At 46.3% G+C, this 22,195-nt stretch overlaps 1 long non-coding RNA gene across 1 annotated transcript; it reads right to left on the minus strand.

Annotated features, from left to right (window-relative positions):
• Positions 1 to 226: 226 nt before the first annotated feature.
• Positions 227 to 4,059, minus strand: LOC135826998 (uncharacterized). The gene is made up of 2 exons (XR_010555365.1): positions 3,766 to 4,059; positions 227 to 979 (listed from the first exon to the last, which is right to left on the minus strand). It is a non-coding gene; the product is annotated as an uncharacterized LOC135826998 (long non-coding RNA).
• Positions 4,060 to 22,195: the final 18,136 nt, after the last annotated feature.

Here is a 22,195-nt window from a genome sequence, read left to right on the forward strand (position 1 = left end):
GAGAGAGAGAGAGAGAGAGAGAGAGAGAGAGAGAGAGAGAGAGAGAGAGAGAGAGAGAGAGAGAGAGAGAGAGAGAGAGAGAGAGAGAGAGAGAGAGAGAGAGAGGGGGAGAGAGAGAGAGAGAGAGAGAGAGAGAGAAATAGAGAGAGAGAGAGAAAGGCGATTGCCATAATATCTAACTACCTGCAGGAGGCTGATCCCCCCGTACGAACTATAGGACAAATAATGAACCATAGTACACCCGCATGCCGCAGTGTACCAAAACTTAGCAATAATGTGTATAAACTGTATCACAAAGAGCAGGAGCCAGGTAAGGAAAAACAGGGTATACCAAATAAGGAAGGCGCCAGGCTTTGTGTGAAGACATAAAATAAAAGCGATTATGAATCCGTTTACGGGATATAAATAAATAACTAGACACCTAAATAAAGGCAGACTTGTCACGTAGAGGCCTAAAAGGCATGTGTCAATAGTATGGATATGACATATCCCCGCTTACATGGAAAAGAACACGTCCTCGCGTTATAAGTAACTTTATAAATTAGACTAAAAGTATGGGTAACAATTTTAACTAAACGAGTGCAGGTCAAATTGGAGTCCCTACCAACATTGTTCCAAAACTAACTGTAATATCGAACACAACCAATCCAGTCAGTACCACTGAAGTCACTTACTCGTTCCACACAGGACTCCCAAACAGCTGGGGCGGATGGCGGGAACGCGGGGTTCGCCTTTTCATCGCGCCAACTGGCTGAGCACTGTCAAATACCCGAGCGATGTCCTCCTCGTCTCGGGCGGCGGTGGTTGTCCGTTGGCACCAATTAACCTCGGGCCTTGGTCAGAGGTTTCCTTTTCCAGCTCCTTAGGTAGGCGGTCGGCAAAATCCTCTGACAACAATGTAGCGGCGGATCCTGTATCAATCACAGCGTTTTCTGGACATCCATTCACCACTCCAGGCACCAACATGTCCGCACGCTCACTCGCATTTTCAAAGAAGACCAAACACATACGTTAGGCTATTGTTTTCTGTCGCAGTCTAAGTTTTGCAGACACTGACTTCAACCCCAGGGATCCAGTTCCCGGGAAAATCTACAAAAGCGGATGCAAACGACCTCCCGTCTTTTACAGCACAGCCTTGATGCTCTGCTCTTCGTTAATAATGACAACTCTCAGAGTAAGTACTCCGACAGACTGAGAATCCGCAGAAAAGGGCAATAGACTAGAGCCATTTCGTCGCTAAAGAGCGGTAAAAACCGTACTCTTCTGCTCTGCTCTAAATCCCCTGGGTGGTTTCTCTGACAGTTTCCCAGGACATGGTGCATACTCCTCCAGCTAATAAAGTTCCAATGGGTCCCTCGGGATCATTGGGTTTTGAACCATTATGTTGGGGGTCTCGACGCCCAGAGCTTGGAAGATAATCAATTAGGCTTCCGGTAAATTCCGGGCATGGTCATCACAGAATTAGAGCTATCCGATCTCTAAAGAGCGATAATAGCATCAGCTATATCCCAGAGGCTAATTCAGAGTTTTCTTGTAAGAATATTTCATTGAGACATACTGTAAATATACAAAATTTCGGCGCTGCAAAATTTAGGCACTTCACGATTTTTGACATTTCGGCGGCGATTTATTTTCGGCGTGGTATAGATCAGAGGGCACGGTATAGTGCGACGGATGCTGTGAAAATTTTCATCGGCGTTTTAATTTAGGTGTTTTGGGTCGGTGCCGAATACAGCCAAAATTAAATAGCTGCCGAAAATTTGTATATTTACAGTAAGTAATTTTCAGCGAAGAGACTATTTGATTTGAGAATGGTGTGTGTAGGGAACTCCATGCAGCGGAGCTTGCATACCATCAGAAATCCTCTATTTCTATCCAACTAAAAGAAACGTCTTTGCAAAAACATACATAAAGATGTACTTGATAATCATATTGAAAAGACGTTTCTATCAGTTTTATAGAAATTGATGATTAGGAAACTGAAGTAACAAGCATGATGACCTAGGTGAAAGAAAAGCATACGGAGGGCACTGGGATTTCCAGCCAACTGATTTGTAAACCAATTATTAATTATCTGGATTTCCCAGGGGCTGAATCGAGTAGTCAGGGTGTATGGTGCTAGATTTACATTTTCATATTTTTTTCATACATAACACGGGGTTTGATCCTGAACACGCACTGACACGTCAGCTACATACATAACACGGGGTTTGATCCTGAACACACACTGACAGGTCAGGTACATTTTACCGAGTAATTATTATTATTATACTGTGGTGCTAGCTTATCGTTTTTCTTCTTCTTCTACGTTTTCCCAATTGTTCGCACACATAACGTGGTTTTGGAACATGCACTCTCTCCTTGCATGCATTCCTTCCACACACTTCGCATACATACTCATCCTACCAACTTGCTTCACGTTATGATCCTTGCGTTGACAGCCCTCTTTCACTATTTGACCAGCTTCTTTACTGGTATGGTATTGTTGCACACCAGGCATGCTGCATCAGTAATTTTTTTATTTTTTTATTTCACCTTCCCGTGGCCAGAGAATATAGGCCAATATGGAAGGACGAAGGCGGTAGCCAGCCATGGTAGTAAACAAAAACGAAGCAAAAATAAATAAATATCCCTTTATGTACTGATTTCCAGCACAGAATGAAGCAGAATTTAAATTTTCTGCACAATTTACACCTTCAACAGGCTATAACTTTGACCTCCTTCACTGCATTTCCACAATCTTGGGCTCTTTAGAAAGCTCCTGGCGAGAGCAACGCCAGCATACCAGACTACGTCAACTAGCTGGCACAAATCAGGCGCGGGATTACAGCAAAGTCCACCCCAAGCCCAATATGCGAGTAAATTCCACCATCAATGCCATTCCACTCTCCTCTATTACAGAAAGCTCTTTTCGAGGTGATTCAAACCTCAGCCAACTACGTCATTATCATGTGCTCAGTTGGTCCAAGAGCACACGAATAGGGATTTTCCCCTAAAATGACAAAGAGATCGATCAAAGTATTTCAATAACCTACGAGGAGACAATAGTCGTAAAATGGCAATGAAAATAACTCAGGGTTGCCACTTACTCCGATTTTTTGGAAATCGTGCGATTTTTGAACGCCTGTCCGACAAAGCGACCGATTTTGGTCCCAAAGAGGGACAAGCGATTATTATATTTTGAGCGCTTTTTAGTCCAGTTGGCCATTAATTCATAATGTACATGGTTGTAGTGCGTGTGCTGGAAAGTTAAAAATGTGTTCTGGGGCCCAACAGCAAGCCATTTTCCTAAACATTTTCACCAAGGGGGCCCTGCACCCTGCACCCCTGCGGGGGACACCCCAGCACCCCCGTCAGATTTTTCTCCCTCCAAGTGTGGCAGCCCTGTAACTGATTGTGCACTCATGAGCCATAACCATGTACATGTGAAATTTAATTTTTCTGCTGAATGGTCACCGTTTCCGATTGGAAGAAGTCCTTTTTTTGGAATTTGACGAAATTATTCATCGACTAATTTTCTCTGCACACGGATTGAGAGTGAGTGGATATTGCAGCAGCCGAAATACCTTCGCGTTTGAATTGCCGTTGCTGCGCTTCACTACGAACAATACAATACCATGCGGACAAATGTGAGCACACGACACGGAGTACTGTACATCAGCAGAAGCCTTTCCCAATAAATCGTTACGGGTTAGGGCTGCTGTGCTACTAGAACTCAGCGCACACCTTCAGTGAAATGTTGGGGAATTAATGGGAGAATCTTACCTGACTTCAAGCCAGTGAGAAGCACCTGCTCCCGATAACGGCCGGGTGGTTCCTGTCCGGCGTCCGCTATTCTGGTAACGTTGACCCGGACGATTGGTAGTCCCACAAATCTAAACGCCACCTGCCGATGGGCAGGTAACGAACGAAAGCGCTTCACTTCCGCAACCAGATTGCGACGGAGCGTCACTCAAACTCCCAGAAAAGAACAATATGAAGGGCCGCAAGCAGAACACGCATCCGCCCAGAACACCCACAGTCGGCAGCGAGCAAGAAAAAACTAGATTCCGCATTCAACTGAAGCACGGACGGTGCAGCAGTCCAAGATCCTATCTACACGTTCGCTGCACGCTCCAGCCGCCAGAGCTCTGTGGCTTCATTCATCTGTCTGATCTGTCAGAAGATGTAGATCTAAGCGTAGATTATGTACATGACTGTACAACATGACATCAGATTCTACTGCCTGCTCCACACTACAAAAGTACAGTGCTACTCGTGTACATCCATATGTAGGTCTACCAATACCATGAGTACGAGTAGGTCTAAAATCATTGCGGGCCGATCTTTCCGCTGATACCACGCCAACTCCGAAATGAAGCCGACTGTCGACTGTGTCGCCAGAGGCGCACTAGCTGTTCAAGTGTCATCACATGCAACAGTGAGCGATGTCGCCTAGCCTGTACAGTGTCTACTATGATTATGTAGACGCTACGCTTGTCTGTTCACACACATACACGTCACGTGGTATAGGGCTAGATCGTAGTAGAAGCAAGGCAGGGCAGACTGGGAAATGAGATCCTTTTTTTCGGGCAGTAGCTACAGCCAAGGCAAAGGCAAAGACGTAAAAAGGCTGGCGGCATCCACAGCAGCACTCTGCATAACATACCATCATCATGCATGTACTAGTATTATTGAAGTCATTCATACTGAGCCCGAGTCACGTTTTTATTATTTTTATTTCGTCCAGTCGGCTACTACATGTATCATAATCGTCTTGGGGGTTAGACAATGGCAAGTAGCCATGTAGAGGCGTGAGCCCGCCTTTCGGCACCGGAAGAGGACCCTAACCTGATCTGGTGAGCTGCGTCGCGTTTTGATCATGCAGACTGAGGCTACTCATTTTCACAGTTCGGCCTCCACTAAGGCCGCGGTCACACATGAAAAGTTTGCACCGCTTTTGTGGAAGCAAAAAGCGTAACTACCGCAGCCGCTTTGGCGGACCACACGATGCAGCGGTCACACATACATAATTATAGACTACTGAGTACTGTGCTCCTCAACAAAATGCAAATGCAGCACGTCCTACGAAATTTTAGATGTTATAGTCCTAGTTGAAGCGACCTTCGCTTGTACAAGTAGAGCTATCATGGATCGCTGACAGGCTGCTGAGTGTCTCCTGTCAAGTACACTCGTGGATTTGGGGCACATCCACTGGCGGCCCAGTACTGGTGTACATGTATTTGAATAATAGTTTAGTTTACATCAAATTCAATATCAAAATTCATTCAAATAGTTTCAAATATTCTTTTCACCCTGGCCGACACTGTGTGTGACGTATAGGTGAAGATTCTTGCAATTATTTCCAGCAATGAGCAATGACAGGCTTGATTAGAGCAGTCAGACCCATAGGGCTTGAAAGTGATGACGTCAAAACGGCCAGGGAGTAGTAATTTGACATCAGATTTCTATTTTTGGATCCACTAAGGTGTGACTTTGCTATTGCCTAAGTATGTGGGTGCATAGCAACCTACTCATGTCGCATGAAGGTGTGACTTTTATTTCGCCACCAGTTGTAACCCCGCCCCCAGTAGCCAAATCAGTCAGTTTCACTGGCTACATCACCATGCTGTGGGTAAGACGGCTTGAAATGTGCTTGGATCCATACAAAAACTGGATCCAAGTGGATCCAGTTTTTGAATTTTTGAAATTGTTGCTATGCTGTGACGTGCACTTTCAAGCCTTGACGGAGTGTACTAATAGTATTATGACTAATCCTCCCGCTAAAGTCATGACGTCACTAGAACACGATTACTACTGCATGCACCTTCCTGCACTCTACGACAGCCAAACAACACATGTACAGGACATGGACATGGGACGACTGTACATGTATTGTGATGAATATTGAATTCCTAGATCACACAACTACTGTTCATGATACCGACTGACTGGCTGAACATGCTGCACAACTCTCAAGTCCACATCTACAGTTCATGATACCCGGGTATTCACACTGACTGACCTGCTGAGAGTTTGCCAGTCTTGTGCATAGTGTAGACTGGGACCACTACAAGTAAACAGTTGACCATCATGCTGATAACACGAAACCATAATTATTATTATTATTATTATAGACAACACCTCATGGCATGAGAAGAAAATCAGCCAGTACGGGAGATGTGGGTGTTAACCAACCATGGTGAATAAAAGAAGAAAAGTAATGGTCAAGACGGAGAAGCATGGGAGGGACAGGTGATGGTGAATCTAGTGAGCAGATTTAAATGCGTCCAGGGTACTGGCATTGCGCGTAGTAGCGGGCAGCGCAAGCCAAGCAGAGTAAGCAACAAAGAGTGGAGAGCGTACAAGGGAGGACGTTTTAGCCAAGGGGAGGGCAACAGAGCATCTTGTCTGGGAGCCATCTGTGATTCGGAACCAGTTATACACGTTAAGATGAGGAGGATGTAGAGCTAGTTTAAATTTGTGAGCAAAAGTGCAAATTAATTTTTGACGGTGGGTCGACAGTGGGCAAGCATTTGCAAGGACATACAGGGAAGCAGAAGGGTAGACAGGGGGGTAGACTAAACAGGATACGAAGAAGTTTTCTATGGTGGATTTCGAGATGCTCAGCGAGAACCGAGGACAAGCCACACCAGCTAACAGCAGCGTACATGAAAAGAGGCAGGATGTACAGTTTGTAAAACAAAATTTTACATTTGAAAGGAAGATGGAAACAATGGGGACGTATAACACCTAGGGCAGAGCTTGAACGGCTGCAAAGAGCATCAATATGGAAAGACCAAGAGAGACGATCATCAAGCATTATTCCCAGGTGTTTATGGTTGGAAACAACCGTTATGGGTTCTGGGAAATCAGGATGGTGTAAAAGTGACATGGATGAGATTGGGGGAAGGAACATTATTTCGGTTTTAGTCAGGTTGGGTCTAAGTCGCCATGTTTGCATCCAGCGTAGGTCACTGCATATCTGAGCCGACACTCGAGGTACAAGAGCCGCTGAGGACGAGGATGCTGACAGTAGGGTTGTATCATCAGCAAATAACGAGACACCTGGGTCTATAGAGGGTAAATCATTTACGTATGCTACGAACAAAAGAGGTCCAAGTATGGAGCCTTGGGGAACTCCAGAAGACACTGGTAGAGGATCAGAGTTGATGGAGAGGGCAGAAACAAACTGTGATCGGCTACTCAGATAGGACTCCAGCCAGGACAGAGCAGGGCCAGACACACCAAAGACAATATGTAGCTTGGCAAGGAGGCCACGATGCCAGACAGTATCAAAGGCCTTTGCCAAGTCAAAGAAACAGAGAGCAATATGGTGTCGAGCATCACGAAGGGTGGCAATGTCTTGTACTAGACGAGCTAGTTGGTCAGAGGTTGAGTCGTTGCGCCGAAAGCCAGATTGGGAAGGGCTAAGGCATGGTGAAATGTGGCAATACAACTGGTCGTAAAATACCTTTTCACATACTTTTGAAAGGGAGCAGAGAAGAGATATTGGACGATAGTTTGAGGCTTGGGATCGGGAGCCTTTACACTTGTAGATGGGCGTGACCTTAGCGATCTTCCAACGATCAGGAAATACGCCGGAGGAGTAGGAAAGGTTGAATATAAGGCACAGTGGGTACGCCAGAGATGGAGCCAGAACTTTGAGAACTTCATTTGGTAGGGCATCAGGACCAGGGCTTTTGTAGCTTTTTAGTCTTTTTAGGTAGCTGCGAACAGATGATGTGGTGGTATGTATAGAGCGCAGATCAGAAGACACAGTCGCAGAACGTTGCAGAGGTGGTATTGGAGAGGAATGGTCGTCTGGAATACCAGCTGATGTGAATTGCGTATTGAGAGTATTAGCTATAGACTTGGGGTCAGTCACCATCGAACCATTGGAAGCTAATAACGGTGGTATGTCTTGACGTGTACTAGTTGTCCTTTGAGTGCGAACAAAGGTATACAGGTTAGGCCTGGAAGAGGGGTGAGATAGGGTGGTAGTGAGCGAACGTAAATATGCTCGATACTTAGAACGTGACAATGACTTCACCAGATTGCGCTGTTTTTTGTATAAAGAAATATTAGCATAGGTGGAGTACTTCTTACTTAAGCTATAGTAGTCGTATTTGAGTTTAATTGCACCTTGGAGATCTTTGTCGAGCCAAGGGATCTTGGGGTTACGGCTGGACTGACGAGGGTGGTGGCTGCCATGTTTGGGTGTAGCGGGTCTTGCTCCGTATTGTGGCACATAGAAGGAGAGCACGTCATCAAGAACTGTGGTGAACTTCTCCACAGCTTCATCAACAATAGTGGAGGTGAATAAAAGATGCCAGTCACAGGCAAAAAGTGCAGAGTTGATGATTGACCAAGTGGAAGGTGTAACCTGGCGGAAGGCATGTCGCGGAGGGGTAGGAGTCTGAGAGCAGTTGTAAGAGGTGTCAGCAGTGGCAATGTTGTAGGCTAGCGTTGTAATGACTTGCAAATGATCCGATGCAGCAAGCGGGGCAGCATCGTCAACAGAGCGTACAGAGAGGGGGCGGTTCGTAGCAAGCAAGTCCAGACAGGACAGTCTTCCATTCGGAGCGACACGGGTGGGGAAATTGACAAGCTGCTGGAGGCCAAAGCTAGAGAACACGTGTGATAGCTCCGTACCAGCACGCGATGTGGTGTCACCACTCCACCAGTCAGAATTGTGGGCATTGTAGTCACCGGTAAGAAAAACATCAAATAAAGAGAGGTCCAAGGAACACAGCGTGTCGGTAAGTATGTCGCAAAAGGAGGTGATATCAAGAAGGGATTGTGAAGGGGGGCGGTAATGACAGCAAATGAGTAGCGGATTGGCCCGGAGACCTGCCGGTGCACCAAGCTCAATCCATAAGGCCTCGCTTTGGGGAGAATCAAGGTCATGGCGACGGGTGCAATGTGGAAATGTCCCATCACGTATGAGAATGGCCACGCCACCATATCCACGTAGGTTTGATCTCAGGTTCTTATGTGTAGATCTGTCTTTACGGAAGCATGTGTAGCCTGGAACACTGAATGAAAGTGACGGGCTTAGCCAGGTTTCTGTTAAACATATTATGGTGGGCTTGTTGGCCTGACATATTGCGTACAATTCCGGAAGTTTGTTTGTTACAGAGCGACAGTTGATAGTTACAATGTTAATAGAATGTGCGTGGTCCGGGAAAAACGGGAAAGCATGAGCGCTCAACGGGGTGAAGACCGACATTAGTTTGTGGTAGGGGGCGTCGTGGAGCTGCTGTTGATTAGGAGTTTTAGTAGTTTGTTGTCCAGAATCAGGAAGGAATGGTGGTGCAAGTGGAATATGACCACTAGACATCGAAGAATATGTAACGCAATGAGGGGAAGGGTGTGATGAACTTGCGTGGGGCACAAAGGGTTGGGCAAGAGGATTTAGCTGTTGGCTAGGTGACCGAGGACCCATCACTTGCTAGCGGAGTAGGCATAGCGCCATTTGCGGACGGTGTGCGCAATGGTGTCGGGCCAGAATTCCTTGTCAAGCAGCGTTTGCTCAAACTCTTCCGCGACAGAAACGCGTGCATAGCAGGTACCAAAGTATTGGGTTTCGGCAATTGTGCATGCGTATACATCAACGCCCCTATCAGCGCACCAGGTGACGATGGACTGTGCCTTACTTCCAGGGCTAACATTCCCGACAAAGAAGGCACATCGCTTGGGAAGATGTGTGCCAGTGAGTGTGTTGTGGTTGGGGTTTTCTGTGGCCATTTTTCTGTAGACAGACACAACTTTGGATTTTGTTGCCCGGGCAATGGGATCGCTGTGGGCCGCTGATTTATTTCTATTATGGAAATGTATCCAGCGGATAACGTCATTCGCCTAACTGACAGGATGCCGCAGAGAACACTGGCGGACCTCGCCGCGAAATATGTTTGCGACATGTAAAGCGTGTACAGTGAATGTGCCCAGGCCTGACCAAAACACGCACTGTTATGTAGCCGAGTTAGTCAGACTGATGTTTACGCTTTTTAAATGTGTTTTTAAAGTATTGTAATGTATACGTTTATTTGTTTGTGTTGTTTTTGTGTTCATTTTACTTTACACATTGAAAACACAGGACCACTCTTGCTAATAACATAAACTGGTGAATAGGAAATGAAAGAAGCAAAGGAGAAGAGGAAATAAAAAAATAAAAAATAAATCGCAACATAAAAACAGCCCAGGCTCCAGAAGTGCTCGGGAACGGACAGACACTGATCGTATTATTCACAGCGGCACGCTACCTCAAGTAGAAGTACAGTGCTGAAATCCGACCCCCTTAGTGCTTTAGCGCTTGTATCCTCACCTAGTCATTTTAATAGGGAAACGATATTCATGATATTCTTTATGGTGGTTTTGGGCCTTTTTTCTTTTTCTAATCTTCCCATGCATCCCCGTTTCTGGTGCTCTGGTGGCATGCTGTTGCTAGGACCACAGGTCGGTGGAGTGCATCCAGCTTCACCAACGCCACTATTCTGTAGTATCCATATTCCTATTGCTCTCTATTGTACTTCTCACATTATTTTATTGCCGTGCGACATAGCTATTGCACATTTTACCTGCGGTCACCTACCCCCTCCTAGCTCCTAGCACAACATTGAACCGTCCAAACTGGAAGTATGTTGGTTTAGGCAATGAATATTTGTTACAGCTACATGTGAGGTGTCAGGTAGTGGAATGTCTCAGTAGCCTGTCAGTTTTGTACTAAGTTACCACGCTTTCTAACTGTGTATTATCTTGTTACAGTATTGTACAGTGACTCATAACACGTGATCCATACGTCCAGTCTTATGTTTACTTTACCTTCTTTTACTTATACTTTCGACTTCTTATTTTTTTCTCTGCTTGCTGTGGTTGGCTAAGAAAACCCTGCAATCGCAACGCAAAGTATTCAGTGGCAGATCTAGCCATGTACGCAGCATAGTTTTGAATAAAACTTTTAAACTAAACTGCATGGATGATGGATACTGGCCGGTCTCACCACGACAGAAGGTTTGCAACTTCCACTAGGCCTTCCGGCACTGAGTGTGACCTGGTGACAATCCGTGACAATGCTTGCACTGTTTCTAACGTCGTGTCTGCCAAAGATCTTTGGAGCTGATGCCTTGTTCTCGCGAGTGGGGGGGGGGGGTAATCTCGCTTTTAAACCGGATTAATTGATAACAAGCCTACAATTACGAGTCGTTAAAGCCCGTTGTTGCTTTCTCTCCCCTCTCCTCTCACCCAAGCCATTCTGCATAAGCGAAGCTGTGGACGCAGCATACTGCTGCTACACTTCAACGCGGGAATGCGTATAATAATAATAATAATAATAATAATAATAATAATAATAATAATCAGCTCAGGCTTGTGTGTCGCCGGCTATTTCCTGATGGTGAGGCGTCGCTCCATGAGATCAATTGCCTTGTGTATGCTGGTGCTTGCGTTTGCATATCGACTATCCAAGGCAGTCAGAATCATCCGACTGGCAATGCCAAGCAAAACGGAAGTGACAAGGACCATCCGCCGCAGTGGCAGATCCGATTGACAAAGGAAATCGATCAACTCCGCTCGGATGTTTCCCGACTCACCAGCATGCTACGATATCCATCGGAGAAACATCATGACTTCTGGAGGAGATATAAAGTTGAAGTCGGAAACACAGACGAGTTGGAAATGAAGCTACAGGGAAAGAAAGATCGACTTCTTGCGCTAGCAGCCAGGATGCGTCGATACCGAGAAAATGAAAAGGCCAAAAAAGCCAACAAAATGTTCCAAATGAATGAGCGTGCTTTCTACCGGACGCTTCGGGAGCCTGCACACCCTGTTAGTGGTGCTTCAAATCGATTGGAGACGCCGCAATTTCCAGAGGCGGGTGAAGCCACCGAATTCTGGAGTGATCTTCTGTCTACACCTGCGCCGTTCACCGCTGGTGAGTGGTATGTAAGGCAAGCAGAATATTATGAAGAACACGTCCCTGTGCAGAGTAGCGCAGTTATCACCCAGGACATCCTGGCTGACTGCCTGCGCAAACTAGCCTTGTGGAGGGCTCCGGGCCATGACAAGTTGCATGGGTACTGGTGGAAGAGGCTGACAAGCCTGCACTCTTACCTTCGGAGAGCCTTCCAGAGGGTGATAGATGGCCACAGTGACATTCCGGGATGGTTGACGTCTGGCGCTACTACTCTCCTTCCTAAGACTTCTCCACCTTCGGCAATGCCCAAAGATTATAGACCAATTACGTGTCTTCCGATACAGTACAAGCTCTTTACCGCCGCCATATCGAAGATTATGTGGCAGCACATCAATCAACATGAAATACTTGCAACGGAGCAGCGCGGTTGTGCAGCAGCTGGTCTTGGTTGCAAGGAGCACCTGATGGTGGATAAGATGATTCTGGAGGATGCCCATACGAAAGGGCGAAATCTGGTCATGGCATACCTGGACTTCAAAAAGGCATTTGATAGTGTGTCGCATGAATGGATTCTACATGCTTTGACGATGTATCGATTCCACCCGTCTTTGGTCACAACTATTGCTCGTAGCATGCGGAACTGGAGAACGACAATGCACATATGCGACCAGGGAAGATGCAGGGTCACTACCGGCAACATTTCAATAAGAAGAGGCATATTTCAAGGTGACACATTATCCCCGTTACTGTTTTGCCTGGCGCTAAACCCGATCAGTTTTGAGCTCAACCGATTGCCTTTGGGATACAGAGTCAGCTGCAGAGACGCCGAGTTGTCTATCAATCACTCTTGGTACATGGACGACATTAAACTCTATGGGAAAACTACAAAGGATGTGACTACCCTCGTGTCTACCGTGTGTGGCGTTGGTGATGACATCGGCATGAATCTCAACCCGGCCAAGTGTGCCGTGCTGCACGTCAGGAGAGGAAAACCAGATGAAGGATGCTCTATCCAGGTTGGCGATGAGACCATTGCAGAGTCGCTACGACTCAATGAAACATACAAGTACCTTGGAGTAGTGCAAGCAGCCATGATACCTCACCCGAAGCTCAAGACGCAACTCACTGCAGAATACAAAAAGAGATTGTATTTGCTTCTTAACAGTGGATTGAATGCGCGAAACATGATCAAGGCCATCAATACGTATGCTCTGCCGGTTATGACATATAGTTATGGAATCGTAAATTGGACCGAGGCTGAAATCAAGACCACAGATCGAGTGACAAGATCAGCCTTGACTGCGTCTGGATTTCACCACCCCAAAGCCTCAGTCAACAGGCTCTACATGAAGAGGGGAGATGGAGGCCGGGGCTTGGTCTCTTGTGAGGATATGCACGGCCGGAGCATGTGTGGCCTGGCCCGCTACATGAGTACCAGCCCAATAGACAGAATAAGCCTGCTTTATCAGTATCATCAACAAAAACCTACAACAAAAAGCCACTCAATAACTGCAAAGGCCGCTAAGTTCCTGTCGAGTTTGGATCTGCCAGCAGCTGGACCAGCTTTACCCAATAAGCATACCATTAAACAAGCGTGCGCTGAGCGAAAATCCAAAACACTTTCCACTATGCCGCTGCATGGGAGATATTGGAGCCGATTGGAGGAGAATCGCCTAGATAAGGAGCTTACCTTCATGTGGTTGAAATCAAGGACACTGAAACCTTCAACTGAAGGCATGATTATGGCAGCACAAGACCAATCCCTCCAAACGAAAAATTACCAATACGCCATAATGAAGTCAATTCCTCGAACTGATGCCAATTGCAGGCTTTGCAAGGGCAGCTTAGAAACAATTGACCACATTGTCAGTGCCTGCCCAGTTCTTGCTCGGACCAGTTACATTGAACGACATAACCGGATAGTAAAGTATGTGCACTTCGAAATGTGTAAAGCACGAGATCTACCTACTGGTGCTTCACGATTCGACCACCAGCTCAAGGCATTGGTCAAGAGTAATCAGTATCGCCTCTATTGGGAGTATTCGGTCCCAACTGACCTGAAACTATCAGCAAACAGGCCCGATCTGCTCCTTGTTGATGACAAGGAGCGCATCGCCTACATTATAGACATCAGCGTTCCTGGTGAGAACAACATCAATAAGAAAATGGCTGAAAAGCGCTCGAAATATTATGATTTGAAGCGGGAGATTTCGAGGATTTGGTCCCTCAACCAGGTTGACGTGGTCCCTGTGGTTGTCGGTGCCCTGGGAGGCTTGGTGGGGGAGACTCCTCAATGCCTTCGGACTGTGCAGGGAGGAGACCTGGCTATTGTGCAACAGGAGGCTATACAAGGTTCGATTAAAATACTGAGAACTATCCTTAACATGTAGATGCACCTCTGCTGCGTTTGCATGTTCAATAGCTAAGAGACTTGAATAACGACTGATAAAGACTGATATTTCCTTTGTTACTACTCCCTTCATTGGTTGATGTATTTTGCCTGTCGCTGCAAATTCTTTATTATTGTTTTGATGTTGGAGTTCGGATTGAGTTTCTTTCCTTTCTTCCTCTTCCTTCAACTAGTTCTTGTCCCTTTGGTTTTTAGGTTTTATTTATTTATTTATTTTTGTTTTTGTTTTTTCACTTTCTTTTTGCTGTCCCACCCATGGAAATATTTCCCGGTGGGTCTGGCTTATCGCCTTCGAAAGAAGTGAATAAAGGAGAAATAATAATAAAACGAAGTAGTGGTTGCGACTTCGGCGATGATTTTGTAAGAAAGGTTTGCTCCCCACACCGGAGCTCGCGCTATTCCGCCGACTTTACTTGACACTTGACTGACTCACGACTGCCATCCAGAGCACACGAGAAGTCCATCGAACCTTCAACTCGGCATACCTGCAAGAAAGCACCACTCCCTGCTCAATACACAGTGTTTCGGGGAATTCACCCCTCATCAGTTGAGCTTGAGTAGGCTGAGGAAGATTGTGCCTGAAGAGCACCACTTATATAGTGCTCTCCAGGCACAAACATCACCAGGGATACAAACTTACAGAGACGCTCCGCTTCCAGCGCGACAAACACCTCGTGAACACCAGATAGCAGCGTGAGTCAGTGTCGCTCCTGGACGGTGAGACAGACGTCGAGGACCCTCGGTCATTCGCAACGCTGTCTCACCGTCCAGGAGCGACACTGACTCACGCTGCTATCTGGTGTTCACGAGGTGTTTGTCGCGCTGGAAGCGGAGCGTCTCTGTAAGTTTGTATCCCTGGTGATGTTTGTGCCTGGAGAGCACTATATAAGTGGTGCTCTTCAGGCACAATCTTCCTCAGCCTACTCAAGCTCAACTGATGAGGGGTGAATTCCCCGAAACACTGTGTATTGAGCAGGGAGTGGTGCTTTCTTGCAGGTATGCCGAGTCGAAGGTTCGATGGACTTCTCGTGTGCTCTGGATGGCAGTCGTGAGTCAGTCAAGTGTCAAGTAAAGTCGGCGGAATAGCGCGAGCTCCGGTGTGGGGAGCAAACCTTTCTTACAAAATAATAATAAAGCCCTGTAATACACCTACATTTTACATCAATGCAGAGGAAATGAAAAGTTCATGTTACACTTTGCATATCGTCACTGTGTGCCTGACAGGTGATATTCTAAGAGCATCTGAAACAGTCAAAACCTTCCCAGCCTGTTCAACCTGCATGGTTTGGATGGTGTAATTCCGGGGAACCTCAGCAGACATGGAAAACATTCTGAAATGCGAAAACGTTTTTAAAGAATAGCAAATCAAACACAGGCAAGTGAGGTCGGCCAAAGAACGCAACGGTGATGGTGATGAAGTCAACGTAGAAATCACACCCAACTGGGATAATGCTTGTGTGCAGCAAATGTTTAAATTATACTAAAATTAGATTTAAAATCTTGTAGGACGCATCACGCAGCTTCATAAGTAAAAAATTGGTTGTGAGCAACACTGGCTCACACTCAAATAACTGCTTTTCACTAGAAAAATATTATCATTTCAACGTTTCGGTCATAAAATAACCATCATCAGGAATGAAGTGGGCACACCGGTTAGGATGGGTTAATATATGAGGAGCGCTGCGAACTGATAACAAATCACACCTGCATGCACTATGACGAGAGAGAGAACAAAAGGACAAAACATCACCAAAAAAAACAGGTATAGAAATAACGCAATACGCGACAACTCTAAATATGGCACAGGTAAAGATAAAATTAGATCTTCAAGAAACGTGTTGGACAAGGAGTTCTGGCCCGAGAATTTCACTGTGCGGAAGTGGTATTGGGAGACTGATCGAGTCGCCCACGGTTCCAATCAGTAAACATGTCTCCTCTAAATCCACTCGCACCACCGTTCACCCCCAGATCACATCCTCCACCGCCAATATCTCTACCCAGTCATCATACTAATCATAACATCAATATCGGTCATTTAAATGTGCGTAGCCTCAGACATAAACTCCATGAAATTCAATCCCTCATCTCCGACCATTCCCTGGATGTTCTCGCTATTACTGAAACCTGGCTTGACAATACAGTTGCTGAATCAGAACTAGCTATTGACGGGTACACGCTGTTCCGGCGCGACCGAGAGTGTCCACGAAGCTGCCCTTGCTTTAGTGGTCTTTCAGTCCCCTGCCGCAAGGCGGGAGGCGTCTGTGTGTACACCAGCACTAGACTTGGCTTTACCCGGCACTTGCTACGAAGCTCAAATAATTTTGAAATGCTCTGGCTTACATCTCGCCGGCGACGCAATGCTGCTCCCTTCCATCTTGGTTGCCTCTACAGACCCCCCGAATTCCCCAGCATCGTTTTGGACTTCCCTGGCGCAGGAACTGACAGAACTCCAGGGTAACTCGTTGGTGCTCATGGGTGACCTGAACGTGGATTCTCTCCAACCTACATCCCAGCTCTACTCGTCTCTCCTTACCAACTTTCTTTTGCCCTTTAACTTTCTAAACTGTATTCACGACCCAACTCGCGTTTGTCCGAAGTCGTCATCGTCAATTGACTACATTATAAGTAATACAGATGCTGTCTCAGGCGGTATTGTTCATGACTTTGAGCACTCCGATCACTGTTTGGTATGTGCAACCTTGACCACCCCCGACCCCTACTCTTTCCCGACTGACTGCAACCAGCGCCTGCCCAGTCGGGACTTTTCCAACACCGATATCAAGCAATTGGAGACCCTTTTAGAGTCCGCAAACCTCTGTGCTTTCTCTCTCTCTTCCAGCGTGAATAGTATGGTTGACGAATGGACAAGTAAAGTTGACTCATTGCTGGATTTGGTAGCGCCATATAAACCGTCTAAGCATTACCGACATGCTCCTCGTCGAAAGTGCCCCTTTGTTACGTCAGAGTACAAGCACTAATTCGGAGGCGCAAAGCGGCCTTTCGCACGTGGCGCAAGGGAGGTTCCACAGACACCAAGCTTTACAACAGCTTTCAGCGCCTTCGCACCCAATATAACAATCTCTATCGTCGTCTGCGGAACCAGCACTATCAGAGAATTTGTGCCGAATACAGAAAATCTCCGCGTCGCTTATGGGCTACAATCAACTATGTGACAAAACGTAAACCAAAGTCGTCTCCCATTCTTGCACCTAACCTAAATGACCACTTCCATGCTATAGTCCACGACCCCACAAGCACGTACGACCTGGCGTCTGGACCGGTCCTTGAAGATGCATTGACCTCTTTCGATCGGGTCAGCACTACAGAGGTAGAGCGTGCTCTTCGCTCCCTTATACCGTGCAAGGCACCGGGTCCAGATGGCCTTCTGCCTGGTTTCCTCAAGGCCATGGCGTCCTCCTTGGCGCCTTCTTTGGCAGAAATCTTCAGCGCGTCTCTTAGCAGTGGAGTGTTTCCTTCTGCCTTTAAGCGAGCCAACATCACCCCGATCCCAAAATCCGCTCAGACCGACGTCTACAACGCAACGAGCTACCGCCCAGTTTCGCTGACGTCGATCCTGTCCAAAGTGTTGGAATCCGTGGTAATGTCGCAACTATTCTGTCACCTGGACTCGACTGCATTCCTACATGATCACCAATTTGGGTTCCGCCCAAATCGCTCCGTCCATCAACTGCTCTCTTTGGCAATTAATGACTGGTGTCTTGCTCGGGACCAGAGCCTGACCTCTGCTGTCGCGTTTGTTGACCTTAGTAAAGCGTTCGATCGTGTGCAGCATCAGCAGCTACTCTTGGCTTTGCACGAGATTGGTATCAGCGGATCAGCACTCTCATGGTTTAAATCCTACCTTTCTGGCAGAGCCCAGCGGGTCCTCAGGTGCGGTGAGGTCTCTCCATTTCTACCTGTCACTCGTGGGGTCCCGCAAGGCAGTGTCTTGGGCCCAACTCTGTTTAACATCTACATGTATGTTCGCCGCCTTCCTGCAACTGCTGACACATCCGGGACGAAATTGCTCGCTTTTGCGGACGACAAAACGGTGTACGCATCCTGTCCGACGGCAAAGGAGGCTGCAGATTTAGTTTCCCACACGTTATCAGCACTCGCTACTGATCTTCAGCAACTTGGCCTGACTATCAATGAGAATAAGACTGTTGTAATGTTCATCGCTCCCAAGCGCTCGCCGGTCTGTCCCACGCCCACTATCTGTATCGATGGTAAAGTGCTGACAGAAGTGTCCAGTGCTCGCTGTCTGGGGGTTGTAATTGACAACAAGCTCTCGTTCACACCTCATTGTGATAAGCTTGTTGCCAAGGTGTCACGCAAAATTGGTGCTCTACGGCGTTCTTTTCGTCAACTGTCCCCGTGCGCTTGTCGCCTTTATGTGCTATGCGTAATTCAATCTGATCTAGAATTTGCATTTCAATCGTTCTTACCCTGCGTATCTGCAAATGACCGTGGGCGCCTATTTGCTGTTCACCGTCGTGCGATCCGAGCTGCCTGTGGTGCCCATTACTGTGCTGACGTGGACCCCCTTTACCACTCTCTTAAGCTATGTCCTCTGGACCACCGTTTCTTACAGTTGTTCATTAAATTTATCTTTCAGTGTAAAGTAGCTCACCCGGTTGCCAGTTTAGATTCTCTATTTTGTAGGCACAGTACACCTGCTTACACCACTCGCGGCTCTTCTGCAAATAATCTTTCGTTATGCCGAAATAAGACTGCATGCGGGTATCGCTCATTGTCTAGTAGGATTGCTTTACTTTGGAATGCTCTGCCCTTCGAAATGAAGTCTTGCAATACGTCTTCTGCATTTAACGCCCATCTTGCCTGCCTTCTTAATGACGGGCCACAATGTACCCGGTTAAAACAGCTCCTTTTTGAAAATGTTTTCGATGAGTGATGTGTCGCTTTGTTTTGCTCTAATTGGTGCTTTTCTCCAATGTCATGCAGTCGTATTTATTCAGCTTTTATTTCTTGTGTACTTGCATACTGGTATTAGTTTAGTCCCACAACCTGCGATAAAATGATCCGCTGTAGCACCTACTCCACTTTTATGTTTATGTATCTATGTCATTCGGATCTTCCCAAGTTGTACAATGTACTGTTGAGATACCGAATTCAAATAAATCAATACCATACCATACCATACCATACCTGTGGAAGACAACATTAACACAATATTGGTTTTCTGCATAGAAAACATCAGATCAAAATGAAATACATCCACTGATCTAGATGTTGGAATGTTCATGACTTGGGCAGCATATGCGAGTGAGACTCGCACGTGGTACAACGGCCATATGGACTTGGTTCTCCTCTACTAGATATCATCGGGCAGATTGGATCACACCATAGATATTCACAATGAGTATTGATACAAATTCATAACTTGCTGACAGAATCACCACTTTTATTGAACAGTATGTCTGGATTATACAATCTTCCAACAGGCCACGTTGATTTCCAGCCAAAATTCGGAAGGTCTGGAGATGCTATCCTCAACAGCCACGTGTGTGGTGCCACACGATTTCATTATGCGCAGAACAGCGGCCGGTACAGAGATAGAGACAGACAGACACAGAATGACAGAGACAGAAACAAAGGGATGCACATAAAGAGCGACAGACAGAGACACGGACTCAGAGAGAAAGAGACAAAGACAAAGACAGACAGACAAAGACGATCAGACCCAGAAAGACAGAAACAAGAAGAGAGTGACAAACATTAAGAAAAAACAGGAGAAAAAACATTAAGAAAAAACAGGAGAGACAGACACACAGAATCAGGAGAAAAACAGACAGAGACAGACAATCAGACATAGAAAGTCAGAGACAGAAACAGAGGGATACACAGTCATAATGAATGACAAAAGGAGAGACAGACACAAGGACTCAGAGAAAAAATAGAGAAAGAGAGAGGCAGATCAAGAAGAAGAAGACACAGAGACAGAGAAAATGAGACTGAGAGAGGGACAAAGAGAGACAGAAGAATAGCAGCAGAGAGAGAGAGAAATAGAGACATAAATACAGGGACAGGCAGACAGACAAACATAAAGAGACAAGCAGAGACAGCCAAACAGACAGACCGAGACAGGGAAACAGTTGGAGAGTTACACAGACAGGCAGATAGAACGACCGAGACGAAGACTCAGAGAAACACATAGACACACACAGAAAGAGAGAGAGAGAGAGAGAGACAGAGAGAAAGACAGAGAGAGAGACAGAGAGAGAGACAGAGAGAGACAGAGAGAGAGACAGAGAGAGAGACAGAGAGAGACAGAGAGAGAGACAGAGAGAGAGACAGAGAGAGAGACAGAGAGAGAGAGACAGAGAGAGAGAGACAGAGAGAGACAGAGAGAGATACAGAGAGAGAGACAGAGAGAGAGACAGAGAGAGAGACAGAGAGAGATAGAGAGAGAGACAGAGAGAGAGACAGAGAGAGAGACACAGAGAGAGACACAGAGAGAGACACAGAGAGAGACACAGAGAGAGACAGAGAGAGAGACAGAGAGAGAGACAGAGAGAGAGACAGAGAGAGAGACAGAGAGAGAGAGACAGAGAGAGAGACAGAGAGAGAGACAGAGAGAGAGAGAGAGACAGAGTCATAAGTGAAGATAAAAGTTCCCAAAACTGCCTTCAAAATATTAAATGTCATCAAAAGTGAATTATTTAATACTGGTGTGGTTTGTATATGCACAATGTACATTGTCCATGTATTTGGTATCATTATTGCATTGTATGTAGAGGTAGTATCACAGTTACTTATCAGTGGTAACCATGGTAATTTTAGTAAATAGGCCATAACTCTTGAACGGACCACTTTGGCACATTCTGGTTTTCAGGGATCAGTTACTGGTTGTTATGCCAATCCAAATCCGTCAAAAAATCCTTCCTGGACAGGGTGTCACACAGCTCAGTTCTGATGACCACCTGGCTCCTAGACTATAATAGGGAAACGATATTCATGATAATCTTTATGGTTGTTTTGGGCCTTTTTTCTTTTTCTTCCCATGCATCCCCGTTTCTGGTGCTCTGGTGGCATGCTGTTGCTAGGACCACGGGTCGGTGGAGTGCATCCAGCTTCACCAACGCCACTATTCTGTAATATCCACATTCCTATTGCTCTCTATTGTACTTCTCACATTATTTTATTGCCGTGCGACATAGCTATTGCACATTTTACCTGCGGTCACCTACCCCCTCCTAGCTCCTAGCACAACATTGAACCGTCCAAACTGGAAGTATGTTGGTTTAGGCAATGAATATTTGTTACAGCTACATGTGAGGTGTCTGGTAGTGGAATGTCTCAGTAGCCTGTCAGTTTTGTGCTAAGTTACCACGCTTTCTAACTGTGTATTATCTTGTTACAGTATTGTACAGTGACTCATAACACGTGATCCATACGTCCAGTCTTATTTTTACTTTACCTTCTTTTACTTATACTTTCGACTTCTTATTTTTTTCTCTGCTTGCTGTGGTTGGCTAAGAAAACCCTGCAATCGCAACGCAAAGTATTCAGTGGCAGATCTAGCCATGTACGCAGCATAGTTTTGAATACAACTTTTAAACTAAACTGCATGGATGATGGATACTGGCCGGTCTCACCACGACAGAAGGTTTGCAACTTCCACTAGGCCTTCCGGCACAGAGTGTGACCTGGTGACAATCCGTGACAATGCTTGCACTGTTTCTAACGTCGTGTCTGCCAAAGATCTTTGGAGCTGATGCCTTGTTCTCGCGAGTGGGGGTTGGGGGGGGGGGGGAGGGGGGGGGGGGTAATCTCGCTTTTAAACCGGATCAATTGACAACAAGACTACAATTACGAGTCGTTAAATCCCGTTGTTGCTTTCTCTCCCCTCTCCTCTCACCCAAGCCATT

This window comes from Sycon ciliatum, chromosome 11 (assembly GCF_964019385.1).
Source record: "Sycon ciliatum chromosome 11, ocSycCili1.1, whole genome shotgun sequence".
Classification (NCBI taxonomy): domain Eukaryota; kingdom Metazoa; phylum Porifera; class Calcarea; order Leucosolenida; family Sycettidae; genus Sycon; species Sycon ciliatum.